The sequence below is a fragment of the Leiobunum rupestre genome, chromosome 4 (genome assembly GCF_980474605.1).
Source record: "Leiobunum rupestre chromosome 4, qqLeiRupe1.1.hap1, whole genome shotgun sequence".
NCBI lineage: Eukaryota > Metazoa > Arthropoda > Arachnida > Opiliones > Sclerosomatidae > Leiobunum > Leiobunum rupestre.
Window position 1 is genome coordinate 64,639,224 of NC_143387.1, and position 15,038 is coordinate 64,654,261.

At 36.8% G+C, this 15,038-nt stretch overlaps 1 long non-coding RNA gene across 1 annotated transcript in view; it reads right to left on the reverse strand.

The window, feature by feature from the left end:
- Positions 1–6,849: 6,849 nt before the first annotated feature.
- Positions 6,850–15,038, reverse strand: part of LOC149948758 (uncharacterized) — a 38,266-nt gene continuing 30,077 nt past the window's right edge. The window contains exons 2-4 of the long non-coding RNA XR_016480688.1: positions 7,388–7,480; positions 7,038–7,102; positions 6,850–6,964 (exon numbers count right to left, since the gene is read on the reverse strand). This is a non-coding gene — a long non-coding RNA (uncharacterized LOC149948758). The remainder of the gene's footprint in view (positions 6,965–7,037; positions 7,103–7,387; positions 7,481–15,038) is intronic.

Genomic DNA, 15,038 nt, shown 5'->3' on the forward strand with positions numbered 1-15,038 from the left:
AGGGGAAAACGAAGAGCTCGGGGAAAAAGCGCTCTAACCAGCGGGGAGAGAACTTACAAACCCAACGCCGAAGGAGTGCTTTTCAACCGGGGCCACAGGCTGGGATCGAACCGGCTCCTCTTGCTGCGAGGCGAGAGTACTAACAACTTCACTAACCCACTACGGTACCTAAGATGATTCTATTATATCAAAAGTTAATGAACCGATTTTATCCGACTTCTATACTCCCCATGTTGGAGCGTTTTCCTTATGAAGTTACGCTTTGACCTCGAATTTGAAATTTTGCGCGCTCTTAGGCCCAAAAAAAATTGTTTTAATGAAACCATTTTTTATACATAGAAATAGCTATACCCACAATTCCCAATTGCAATTTATCGCGTCAAAAGACGGGGATGGAAATTAGCTTTTATTTGACTCGATTTTCTCATCATTTTCATAAGGAAAACGCCCTCCGATTCTGAGCGCTATTTCGATAACTTCGGTTCATTTACTTCTGAATTTAACAAAAAAACTAGTAATTAGCAAAACTTCTTCCCTGGACGCTTGAAATTGCTCTTAAAACTTCTTTTACTAAATCAAAACTTGCCCTCCAATACATTGATCCGTCACTGAATAAGCTGTTACGCACTCCGGGAGCAGTCGGAGCACCCTAAAGCGTAACGACGTTAAAAGTAGCGGGAGTTACCTCATTTAAAAACCAAACCAATGTCTACAAAATTCAGAATAGAAGAGTAGCTATTTGCGGGCCGAGCCGCAAACGACACCGAACGATAGAGCAATGATTTCATAGCTCTTGAGCTTTCATTTACGGCAGAATGCGTCTACAATTCGGCGCAGCCACCCAAAAAGATGCGGGAGCCATCTTCTCTTTTCTCTCCGCACCCCTTTCCCTTCTTACCGCTATAGAAAACTCCATCGTGCGCGAAGCTGCATATATATTCTCTCCACATACATCCTCTCTTTGACACGTTCGTAATTAGGTTGGTGATCCCCCAATCCCTCTCTTCCCTCTCTCTCTTTTATCCATCTTTTTCCCAAAGTCCCGTCGGAGCCTCCATAGAAAGAGCTTGGGATCCTCCTCTCCTAACGCTATGGGGAATTGGCTCCAAAATAATAACTTTCCGCCCAAAAGTCGACCTCCCCCCAACACTCTCTCATCCAACTCTCTTTCTCTCTTCATCCTTTCTACCAATCTTTTCTCTATATATGTACCAGAGGCAGAGGGGATAGAATCCTGAATTTTATTTTATTTTAGCTTGGCTATACCGAACGCGCCACTGAACTTAAATAAGAAAGAAAATATTTCATGAAATTACGTCAAGGTTATTTTAAATTATAAATAGGTAACTCTGTTATATCCATGATCACGTTAAAGCTTTCATTTAAAAGTTACTTAAACCTTGAACCATAAGTAAGTATGGCTTTAATGCTTAATTTATTATTGAACCTTTTCCAATACTGACGTACAACCGGACTGATTAGCATAATATCTCGCTTTCGATATATTTAAACCGCGTTCACACTAGAGAATTTGGAAACGTTTTAAAACGGTTTAGAAAGTTCAAATTAAGGCTTAGGTAATGGTACAGTTGTTACTATATGCGTTTGTTAGTAAGTTTTGTAATAAATAAAAACGTCGTTATATTTGCATATATATATTTAAATATATATATGCAAATATAACGACGTTTTTATTTATTACAAAACTTACTAAAGTTCAAAATATAAAATTTTGGTGTGGAATGTATTTAACGTATGTCTATTAATACAGTTGACACCCAAAATGTTTAATTTGATCTTTCGAAACCATTTTAGACGTGTTCAAAGTGTCTAGTGTGAACGCAGTTTTAGACACTAAATGGGACTCTCTGCCGAAATTGCCCTTGATTGAGGAATAACTCTTAAAATTAGCTCGGTGAAACTTTTTTTCTAATTGTCGAACTTATTTTATTATGTTACTTATGCTTGAACCTACAAGATAAAATTTTAAAACTAATTTCATAAGGCGTCTTATCTTCGACCATTAATCTTAGTAGATATATTTTTCTTTGTTGGGAAGGAAACTCCATTGAGATGGCGCTAGTAGATATACCCCTATAAATTAACTTCACCCTGGACACTGGTGTAGACAGTGTGTAACACTTCTACAGGCGTTTTTAGATTATACTTTAGTTTTTTCCAAATTTGAAATATTTTCTGAATATTTTTATTAGTAAGAAATACAACATTAATCAACTTGAAGTGAAAAACATTATTAATTTGTAACGAGATAACAAGTTAGAAAACGCGTAGGAAAACAGTCTGCGCGCAATAAAGCTACATCCACACTACTACACATTCTCCCGACGCGTTTTCTAGCGCGCGCTTAACCAGTTTAATATAGGTTAGAAGCAATTTCGTTAGATACGCCAAAAATTACTGGTGGGTCGTGGCATTTCGAAATCCAACAAAAAAAAAGACTCTTGATATTTTTCCCGCGGAGAGAATGGACAGGCGAAGAAGAACAGGAAATGAGATAGGAAATTCTGTCTCTCCTCTTCCATTTCTAACCTCTTTAACTCTCCCCCGATTCCCCGAGATGGCAGTGAACGTATTTTACACCCCCACACCCTCCCCCACCCATCCTGTTCTCTCAGAGAATCTTAATCCCAAGGCGCTGACAGTAATTTGCTCTATGTTTTAATCTCATTTAGTCAGAGTCTCATAAATAATTATTAGGTTTTTCACTTTTTTTTCTCCACTGCCCCCGCCAGCCCGTTCGCGGCTTCTACGCGCGAAACGGTTAAAAACAAAGGATAAAGTCTCAGAATCGCTTCGAAGGGGAGGATGTGGCCACCTTGGTGTCATCAAACCCAAACCCCCTAATTCGTTGCTATACCGAAAAGCGTCAAATTGAGGGAGGGGGGAAAGCGGTGGGGAACGGGAGACCCACGAGGGGTGGGAATAAAATAAGACCGTAGAGACATCTATCCATGACTTGGCGAAACAAAGGACTAGTGACTTAGTTTTAACGCTATACCATCTTAAAGGGGGAGCGGGCGGTAAAAAAAGTTCCTAAGCCTAAATGTAACGTTCCCACGTCCCAAGGCCTAAATGAGGTTTTCCACAGTCTGTTATATACCTTTCCCTCCACTAGGGGTTCCAATAGAGGTTTCTTTTTTACAGACGGGATTTTTTTACGGTTTCATTTATTCAGAGCGGAGAATGCCTAGCAAAAGAGGGTCGCTATTTTAGGCCTTGGCTTTTTTTTTAAATGGTGCCCTCCCTCAACTACTTGGATAAAAAGAGGCAGTAGTTAAAGGCTAATACGATGATTGTACTATGGGGAACATTTCACTCGTGCTCGAGCTAAAGAATGGATCCCCTCCTTGACAATTTTGCCCAATTTCGTTATGGTTATGTTCTTGAAAAACTAGATTCGCGTCATTTAGAGAGACGTTAGAATTAAGCGATCATACGGTATGGTTTCGTGCCAATTTGTAATAAAACTATTTGAAATTATATGTTTTTATCCTTCTTAAACATAAAGTGTCACAAAAGAAATATTTATTTATAATTAGCACGTTATTAGTTATTTTTAGTAAAAGAACGACTTCCGGTAGCAGAACTACGTTATTAGTGGAAAAATTGATTACACAAGCGCTACACCTAAGAGCAACAAATGTGAAACATTTCTTAGTCTATGATTTATCCTAAAATTAAAAAAAAACCCCAAATTTAACTAGTTTCCTATACGAGCTCTGGAAATAAAGCTAGAACATGATTGGCCGGATCCGCTATCATGAGGTATGGAAGGGGAGGAGCTACTGGATTTTCACACAGATTTTTCAATAGCCATATGGCTCTTCATTGATTATCATGTAAATTTTAAGCCTTGGCTATAATTATACTGAAATTTGATAAAAACAAACAAATACACAACAAATCGTTTATTTATACTTTTAGACGCACTGAATAGCCCCAGTGTATCGAATAGTGTATAATTTTGAATGAATAACATCATATGTAACATATTAACTCATAAGTATAATATTTACATAGAAAATTTTCAATGAGACCTTGTTTCACACCGAACAGAGGGGTGGACATTCACCCAAAATGTTTAAGGGATTTTGAAATCCGGGATTTCACGCTGGATTTCAAGATTTCTTGTTGGATTGTCCCGAGTTTTCAGTATTTCTTTTCGTGGGATTTCGTGATTTATCGTCGAATTTCGAGATTTCTCGTTAGATTTCGGGACTTCTCGTTGGATTTTGGGATTTATCTCGTTGGATTTCTGGAATTCTCGTTGGATTTCAAGATTTCGCGTCGGTTTTCGGGATTTATCGACGGATTTCAAGATTAACAATTTCTCGATTTCTTGTCGGATTTCGGAATTTCTTGGAAAGTGATACGAGATTTCTTTGAATGTCCGACCATTCTCACCGAAGCTACAGAAATACTTAACGTTAAATTCCCTTCCGTATTTCTGGTGGATCAACGAATTTCGCATTTCTGCCCGCAGGTTTTGCCAGGTTTAACAGAAGCGAGGGATGTTTGGTGCTAGTTACGTTAAAAAGAAAGTCATATCGCGTCTTAACGGATGATTTTCGGATTTAGTTCATACTTCCTTTAATAAATTTTCTTTACAGTGTACTTTGAAATTTGGACATGTTTCACTTAAATCATCCCCAAATTACCGAGACACTAATAAAGTTTTCGCTTCCTCGTCAATTTGTTGATCTTTATTACTTAGTGACAAAGAGGGAAGCCCAATTCTGAACAATCGCGATTCTACTCACAATATAAACGACATTTCAATCATGACTTCTAGTTGGACGAGGTGGTGGGGAGGTTGGAAGACGATTCACGGCTTTCAAAGGCCTCAAAGACAGTAGCTGACGTCTGCAGAGAGAACTTGCGGGGGGGGGGGGGGTCTTAAAGATAAAAGTCCGTAAACTAACTTTAGGCTTTCATTTAACCCCTGACCTCCCTCTGGCTTTCTCTCTATATATCTTCGGGAAGGCGCCCCCCCCCCTGGCTCCCGCTGTCCACTACGTCTCAACCAATCAACGACAACTGACCCCGAGGGTATAGCGGCGCCTAAACTCCTAATTGGATCATTGGGAAGAAGAACGGCCGCCAGGGCCTGAGGGAAGTTGCCCGCCAAAAACACAACCAGCGAGAGAAAGAGAGCGAGAAAGAATTTCCCGCGTTTTTATAAAAGTACAACTCAAACTGAAAGCGATAATGGAACTAACCGCTGACCACTAACTCCGTTTGGGCTGTAAAGGGCCGCGTTACCAAGTTAGGCTGGTCCGAGTGACGGCGAACGGCGCGCGGAATCGTGATTAGCCGGCGCTCCCGACTCATCTTTGCCTTTAAACATTGCCGACTTTTTGCGAGCAGGCGGGTCCCGCTCAAAATGGAGAATCTAGAAATAGCCGTTGCCCGCGAGAGGTCAAACTGGCCAAGAAGAAACGAAGGGCAACGGAGGGGTGGGGTGAGGGCAGGGGTTATGGCCCCTAAGGGCCATTTTTCCGCTAAAGTTACGGCTAGTCAGGGGTCAAGCGTATATTTCCCCGCAGTTGCCGAGGAAAGAGAAGTTTTTGATCTTTGCTAAGACTCTTCCGTTCCTTCTTCGAAGATGAATTATATTATGGATTTACAATAAAAAGCTAGAAAGAGTGCGAAATCGTACGCTTCGAGAATTTATGATCAAATGGAGCCCGAGAAAAAGAACGCGAAACGCAGCCTATTCGCCGGAGATAAGAAATTATCGCGATATTTTATAGTACTGCAGTTTTCTTTGTCTATTTTCTTCAATTGCATTTTTTTTCTTTGACGATGTTCTCGGTGGCAGGTTTCGGGTCTATATTTTTTTATCGACTTATTGTAGATAAGGCCTACACTGAAATTTTTAAACTATATTCAGGGTTATTCAAATTTAGGAGGTTGGGTTACGGAAGCTTTCGGATGATGCCCTTAAGTCATACTTACTTTCCCCTTAGTTACTTTATCGTTATTGCACGGGAGCGCCATCTATGTAACTTATTTATTTATTTATCTATAACTTATTTATTTATCTATTTAACTTATTTATTTATCTATGTAACTTATTTATTTATCTATGTAACTTATTTATTTATCTATGTAACTTATTTATTTATCTATGTAACTTATTTATTTATCTATGTAACTTATTTATTTATTTATCTATGTAATTCATTTATTTATCTATGTAACTTATTTATTTATCTATGAAACATATCTATTTATCTATGTAACTTATTTATTTATTTATCTTTGTAACTTATTTATTTATATATCGATGTAACTTATTTATTTATCTATTTATGTAACTTATTTATTTATCTATCTATGTAACTTATTTATTTACTTATTTATCTATGTAACTTATTTATTTATCTATTTATCTATGTAACTTATTTATTTATTTATTTATCTATGTAACTTATTTATTTATCTATGTAACTTATTTATTTATCTATGTAACTTATTTATTTATCTATGTAACTTATTTATTTATCTATGTAACTTATTTATTTATCTATGTAACTTATTTATTTATCTATGTAACTCATTTATTTATCAATGTAACTTATTTATTTATCTATGTAACTTATTTATTTATCTATGTAACTTATTTATTTATCTATGTAACTTATTTATTTATCTATGTAACTTATTTATTTATTTATTTAGTTATTTATTGGTCGTTAATCATACTGGCTAAAAATAGCCATAATTTTAAAAAATATTTACTGAATATGCTTATTTTCTAAGTTATAAAATAAATTATTTGCATAATTATTAAACTAATTTTAATAAGGAATTTAATTTAGTTAACCAGAGGAGAACATTGCTCGAGTCTTACATGGTTTCACGATAAATGAGATCAAGATATCGTCCATAAATGGCGTCCATAGCTTAAAGCAATAGCTATATAAATGAAGTTCCATAACTGTGTAGGGAGAAATTTATAAATAAACTCAATCAGAAGTAGACAATATATTTCTTAAGAGAAAAGTTTCCACCTTCCAGTTCTGCTAATGTTATTCGCTTGAAACATGCACATCCCTTTATTTTTCAATAGACGATTCTGAAAAACAAAATACGCCAATATTAAAAGGTGGGTAAAAATGCCGACCCACCCAGCAAAATTTGAATTTATATGAAACACCAATAAGAAACTGCTATTTCGTTACAAGTCGTCTGAAACGCAGTGGATTTTAAACCGAAAACACGAAACTACGCGAGACAGGAAATTCGTCTCCATATAAATTCAAATTTCGCAGGGTGGGTCGACATTTTTACCCACCTTTTAATATAGGGGTGTACATCATTAGTGAGTTTATAAGTATAAATATCTTTTAAAAATACGTACCCATTCCTACGCAGTGAAATGTTTACTGTTTACATCTTTACGTTAAGTAAATTTCCCATACTTCTCACCTCTGGTTTCATCTACGATTTCGATCTAAAATAATAATTTTAGTTTTATTCTAAATATGTTGCGAAAAGCAAAGGTCTAAAATTTCGACTTTATCATCACCATCTCTAAAAATTTTCAGTTCGCCATCAAGCGCGTAGCGTAGAAATTATAAATGGCTAATATAAGCAAGACTAGAGTGCGTATAGCCGCAGGAACCGACAGATTTATTTTCATTTGGTTTTTAGGATTTCGGCCGTTCATTTTGGAGAGGAGAAAAGGGGGGGGGAGGTGGCGGCTAAAGGGGGGGTCTAAAAAAAGGCCACATTTCAAAGCTAAAAATACGGGGGGTGGGGGAGGGGGAATCATCATCATTAGCGCCCGGCACTCATTAAAGGGGGTTAAAAGTCTAAAGGATTTTGACGCGGGAAAAGCCTGGGTTGAAGGAGGGATTGACCAAACTTTCGCTGCCGAGGCTTAAGCGAGACCGAGGCTTAGAAACACAAGCCTAATTACACCAGTCGTCAACGACTTTTCAACCTCAACGAAATGCAACGCTCCCCCCAAAAAATCATTATCGATACCAGAAAAGTTAAATCCATTAGTCTTACACTCGGAAAGATAAGACTATATTTTTCTAAAAACATGCTACTATAGGGGTAATGTACTTTGGAAATTTCAAAGTATTTTCGCGTAATAACTTCAATTAGGAATTTACTATTATTTATGAACTTATGATATCACCCGTTAATATTTTTGTTAGGATGATAAACTAATAAAGACGCGTATTTATTTTGGATCACTTATTTCCAAATTTCTGCCATCATGTCCACTGGATCTAGTTACGTTAAAGACAAAGGAATTTAATTCATCTATTAACTTATGACATTACGCGTTGGGACGGTAACAAAAAGGTTGTAGGTTTGATTCCTGCCCGAGGTGATATGATTTTTCACAGTCACTCTGGTATGGAACCATACGCGGAAGTATTCTTTGATTTAAAAGAAAATTCTGATTACGCGTTAATGTTTTTGTAAGACGAATTAACTATTAGATAAATAAAAAATGCTCCATATTTATGGTGGATCACCTAAATTTACTTCTCTGACATCGAGTTTAACAGGAGTAAGGGTTGATTGTCGCTAGTTATGTTAACGATTTTTCAATTTAGACCTCAATCCGTTTTAGCAGTAACAGGGTTCGTACAAAATTTCCGGAATTAAATTCCCTGACATTTCCAGGTTTTCCCTGACCAAATTGCCAAATATTCCCTAACCATTTTTGTAGAATAAATGAATGGTTTGAGGCTAAAATCTTGAAAAATATTTCCTTTCAAAAATTTATTTGCTTGATTTTTTTGGGGTCATTTTAAAATTCCCTTACTTTTTGGGACCATTTTCCAATTCCTTAACTATTCCCTGACATTTTAGAATAATTTTCAAATTCCCTGACATTTTGGAATCATTTTCAATTTCCCTGACATTTTGGAATCATTTTCAAATTCCCTAACCTTTTGGAAACATTTTCAAATTCCCTGACTTTTCCAGGTTTTCCAGGTCGTGTACGAACCCTGAGTAAAGTTACTAGCTTGCAATAAGTAGTTTTCACGTGTCTTTATCGACTGTACGGGTAAATTGCAGTGTCACCCCCACAATTTCCCCCTATGGCGCCATCTTGAACCCAATTCACGTGACGCTTCGAAGGAGGGGAAGAATTGAAGGGGGTAAGATTATAATATAAGCCTTTGAAAAAAAGGCCAAAGAAAAGCTTTCGTCTACATGATACTCGAAAAGATATATAGAAAAACGCTTGTGTTTTTTCCCCATCTGACTCTTTCTAACTGGATCTTGGAAAATTGGACGAGGTAGCAATGATTACCCAAAGGAGAGATTTTTCATATAGCAATTATTCGACCTGTCAAAATATCACTTCTTTTCTTCCAACTAGGTGGCGCTACTAAAAAAATGAAAAAAAAAAAAACTCAACCGGGTTTTTTTTTTCATATTTTCTTTCGGTCGGGGGAGCTCGAAAACAAGACGTCCCGCGTGTTGAGAATGACAAAGGCTTAATGTTAGTATACCAACGAACAAAAGGCTCGACACAAATACCCTTTCCATTGGGAGGTAAGTGTACAGTATGAAATTCGATGGTCGGGGTGTGCATTTCAGCCCCCTTGAAAGTTGGGAATGGGAGGAGCAGGAGGGAGTTAGCGCTCCTTAGCACAGATATTAATTGCTCCCAGGACAACTTTAAAATGGGAACAACGCTATTTTTTCATCCATCTCTTTTTTTCTCCTCCCCATCCGATGATAAGCCCGTTTTCGTCAATTCATTAGAAAAAGGGTTTCGCTTGATATTTTTACATTAACTTCATCCTGGCAGTCTGATACTGGCTACGTCAAAAAGTATCATTCACCAACGCATCGAGGGTGAAAAGTAATTATAGTGCAGAATTTGCGTCAAAATACGTCCCGAAATAACTACTTTGCCTATCTGCAACGCTGTTAAAGAGTTTTTGTTACTAAGTCTTAAATGGTGTGCGACTATATAGTTTTAAACACTTGCGGAACTAGTGGAATTAAATTTATACAGGGGCGGGATTCGTTTTAAACTGGTGTGGGATTAGTTTTAAACAGGTGTGCGATTAGTTTTTAACAGGTGTGGGATTAGTTTTAAACAGGTGTAGGACTAGTTTTAAATAGGTGTGGGATTAGTTTTAAACAGGTGTGGGATTAGTTTTAAACAGGTGTATGACTAGTTTTAACAGGTGTGGGACTAGTCTTAAACAGGTGTAGGACTAGTTTTAAACAGGTGTGGAATTTATATTAAATCGGTACATGAACTATATGAATTTGGACAGAAGTAAAATAAGGATAAAAATGTAATTGTAAGTTAAGTTAGGGGCTACATTATCTTACGTTGGATTAAAGTTATTTTAGTTTAGTTTATAGTTTTATTATTTTACCAATATAAAAATAAACTACGACATGCTAAGCATGTACTTGGGCAAAAACCTTTCTTCGAGGCTTCATCACATTAAAACGACATAAATTCAGAATGTTTTCTGAAAAATAAAATCGGGAAAATTCGTTCTAGAATTCGAGATATACAGGGTGTTTCAAAAGGTAATGCAAAAATTTTATGCACCATTTTCGTACGGTGAGTTAAAAGATTGCCAGGGAGCTTCAAAATGTGGCCTACTAGCCCCTGGAGGTAGGCTGCAACAAGCGCAAAACCAAGCAGCAGGGACTCTAAATACTGTTTAAGTTAATTTTTTACGCTGGTTATCTCGGATTGTTTACAAAGTCCTTTTTTACCTATCACACGAACCCAAACCTTACTACTACCAGGGGCCAGTAGGCCACTTTTTGAAGCTCTCTGGCGCTCTTTTAACTCATCGTCGGAAAATAGGGAAAAAACAGGCATACTTCTCAACTCATCCCTACTACAACTCCTTAAAATGTTTGCATAACCTTTGAAACACCCTGTATGAGGTAAAATGTTTTAACATAGAAGTCTATGGGGGACTCGGGAGAGCGATGGGGGAAATCGGTACAAGTATAAGTAACATAATAAACATAAGTATGACACTTCCTATTCATTAATTAATAATTAGGTTAGCAGTGCTATATGCGTTGTTAAATTGTAGGTTAAAATAAAAACTTCGTTAAATTTGCATATATTTAAAACTTTTATTAAGGCTTATATTGTCTCTGGCTTATATTGTCTCTGAAGATGGCCAGCTAAGCTAGCCGAAACTAGTCAGACTAAGGCTTAAGCCTTAATAAACGTTTTAAATATATGCAAATTTAACGAAGTTTTTATTTTAACCTACAACTTCCTATTCACCCAATGCACATTTTTTAATGATAATCTGTTTCGCCAATGACAACGTAAACCATTACGCCCCGACGGACTGACAACTCTCCGCGAACTGCTCCTAGTATTTGGAGGATGCCCGGAAAATAGCCGAAGGTCCGCCGACAGCCTTTTCGACGGACCAGCCAAGGCCTATTGCAACTTGAAATGCTTTCAAAAGTGTAAATAACGCTTACTTTTGGAAAATAATGATGAATTATTGAATCGGAAGATAAAATTAACTATAACACTGGCTCCATTTCAGAAGTTAGTTATTTTCGAATTTCAAACCTAAACGCGTGTACGCTCGTATTTCTCGCCATCAAACTAACCAACTATTTTGCCAACGGAAAGAGTAGGAAGGGACGAGTTTTCTGTTCGGAAATTTCCTATTTCGCAATCACTCTACGACACACTATCATTAACCGAATTCGTTCTGTGCCATACATATTTCTATTATGTTACTTATGGTAGAAGTAAAATGAGGTGCCGGTATTAGGCGTACCTCACTCCAGGTCCCTGCAGCCACACTGAAAGTGTGAACAACTACCCTAGAATTTAGAGAGCGTGGGACCTAAGGTCAATTTACGAAACTCCACAATGGACAATAAAAATAGTATAAACTCACACCGACTAGACTATGGTCGGTGGCGTGTAGCTTTTCTGTCTTTTGGTTCGTTTAGAAAATTAGTGAATATTATTTTAAAGATAAATTAGACGCAAAAAATTCTGAATTTTCGTAAACACAAGCAAAGTAAGCTTTATAGACTTGTTTGTTGCATTTCATTTCTATCTTGTTGATAGGTCTATTCTGAGAGGTAGTGGGTGAAACTTTCTTACCCCATAATACCGGTGAAAGAATAACTTCCCCTGCATGATCCCGTCGTCGACTTTTCCTAGCGACAGTAGGGCGTAGATGAAGTAACTCGTCAACGGGTATGATCCTGGGGAAGAAAACTTTCAGCCATTAACTTTCAGAATTGACTTACGGATGTAATCTTTATTATGATAGAATAACAATTGAATTTGTGTTTACTAGCATTACATGACCAATTGTGGTATTATTCAGATAATAAATTTTGTTAATTATTTTTTATTAATTATCAATTAGTTTTATTACGTCTGTCACTAACAATTGTAAGACCCCTTCTTTAATTTTGAGGCTATTTTGAACAATAGCCCCGCCACATGTTTTTCACTTTTTAGTTCCACCTTACCAACGTACTTATTACCTAATGGTGCAAAAATTATTATCCGCAAATAATAAATTTTAAAGATATACTAATTTTAAAGATGTACGAACCGAACGGTTCGGGGCGTAGAATTCACTCCGCGGCGAAGAGAGCTCCCCGTCGCGCCGTTTTTGCCCTTTCGGAAATCGGCCTTTCTTTATTTGTTGCCTGGGAGTGGCAATGGCACCAGTAGGACCACAATATTCGCGAAATATGCTGCTGTAGTAGACGTGGGGCCTAAAGATTAAAATGACGGTGCCCGAAACAAAGCTTTTGTTCAAGGATTAAAATGACGGTGGGCTACTATACAGACAGGAAAGACACATTTCGCAAACCGTATTCATTTTCCGCTAACCATGTCCGATACCGGGTCTTCGCGTATTTTTGCAAGAAGATTCTAATTCTGTTAATTCTGCCGACGAGGAGAGTGATTATAACCGTTATTTAACGCAATATACGTATAATAATCAAGTCTTTAATCAGTATGAAATTCACTATCTTACCAAGGATCCGTTAAAATTAATCGAGTGGCTGCAAAGCCTCAACCTAATTGCGAAAGATGTAACGTGTCCCAAGTGCGACGACTTCATGGTTCTTACCAAACAGACGAGAACCACCGTAAAGTACGTTTGGCGTTGCGATAAATGACGAAAAGTGCCGAAACAAAAGGAGTCCATCAGCTGTCAAACCGAAGTTTCAATTCGGAAAAATTCATTGTTTTCAAACCACCACCTCGATTTGCGGGAAATTCTTTAAATGGTGTACTTTTACGTACGCAACTGTGTTTCAGAAAAATCTGTGTCTCAGTTTGATAATTATTTCCGAGAAGTAGCTGTGCAGGAGGCCAATGTATAGTCTTTGGGAAATTTTAAATAGCTTATTAAATAATGCTTTGCGGGGAATAATTTTTGCACCATTGGAATCTCCTTAAAAGTACTTTAAGGGGGTCGAGAATGGGGAGCAAAGGGAGTTCCAATTTACCAATTTTGATAGAAGACATAACTCTTGACCAAGAGTTTGATCAGTCGTGGGACAACCAATCACAAACTGTTGAACGTAACACTGTTTTAGAGCAACGAGTCAGCATTTCATACGCCACTGCTGCAACTTGTAATAAGGTACATGATAATTCGCTTCCAGAAAAACCGTTACATTCACATCCAACTACTATAAAAAAATCGGATTTTTTCGGAAAAAAATCAAAAAATCCGATTTATACGATAATTATCGGATTTTTTGATAATTATCCGATCATTTGATAATTATCCGATTATTTGGATAAATTATCGGAATATTTGGATAAATATCGGATTTTTTTGATAATTATGAATATTTGGAATTTAAGTTGTAAAATTTAACGATGATTCCGATGAATTAACAACATTGCCTTTTCAAGTTTCGAAACAATTTAAAATTTTAAAGTTTAAAATTTGATAAAATACATTTTGGATAGTTGTAAACATTACACAAATGCGAGCATAAATGTCATAAATACTTAATACTGCTCTATATTGCTTTCAATATTATGAAATTAAACTTTAAAAACTGTTTTCAGAGATTTTAATTTAATTCGATAATTATCATGATTTTTTATCGGATAAATATCGATAATTATCGTGATAATTATCATTGATAATTATCCATCGATAATTATCGACCAACCCTGCCTGCAAGAGTGGAAGTCAAGGGTTTTCAGATTTCAAGAAAAATGGTTTTTGGAGTACCCTGGCTTCATTCAAATGGACAATTGGAAATGCTTGATGTGCCTGTTAGCCGTTCTAATGAAACTAGTATCTGAACATTTTAGAACTATTAAGGAATCAGATCTCGTAAATGGAACAGGCCTCAATAATTGGAGAAAAGCTTCTGAAAAATTGTCGTTACACTCGTAAAGTCCTCTTCACCTCGATGCAGTTCTCAAAATGGAAGCGAGCAGAAACACCACCCCAGTTGTAAGGCAGTTATCGTAAGAGTTAGATCGTCGCGTTAAAAGCTCTTCTGGATTCGATACGATATTTATCACGCCAGGGTATTCCTTTAAAGCAAGTGTCGGCTCGACGTCAAGTAGCTCTTTTTTTCAACAGATGTCGCTATCATCGTAATAAAAACAAGTTAGTTAAGCTATATTTTGACCCAAAAGGCGGCTACTTATAGGTATCCCTCGCGTTGATTGGATCGTTTGTAAATTGGTCAATAACATAAATTACAGTAATTTTAAACTATATTTTTTACGTGGGAAATATATTTTAGGTTAAAGTCCACTAAATAGAGTAAAAATAGCCTAATTATAATACTCTACAATGGTTCTCTGACGACGTTATTGTTTCGCTATTTTGAATTTTAGCTTCCTTTGCCATTTATAGATGGCACCACGCTCTCCAGTAAAATCACTTTTTTTCGAAAAATCGGAAAGATTCATGGCCATCTCTAATAACAGGGGCCTTTTCATAACACAGGTGGCCATGATAGAGCCGACAGTTGCTTTAAGAGGCAACGATGAAGGATAAGTAGTGGCT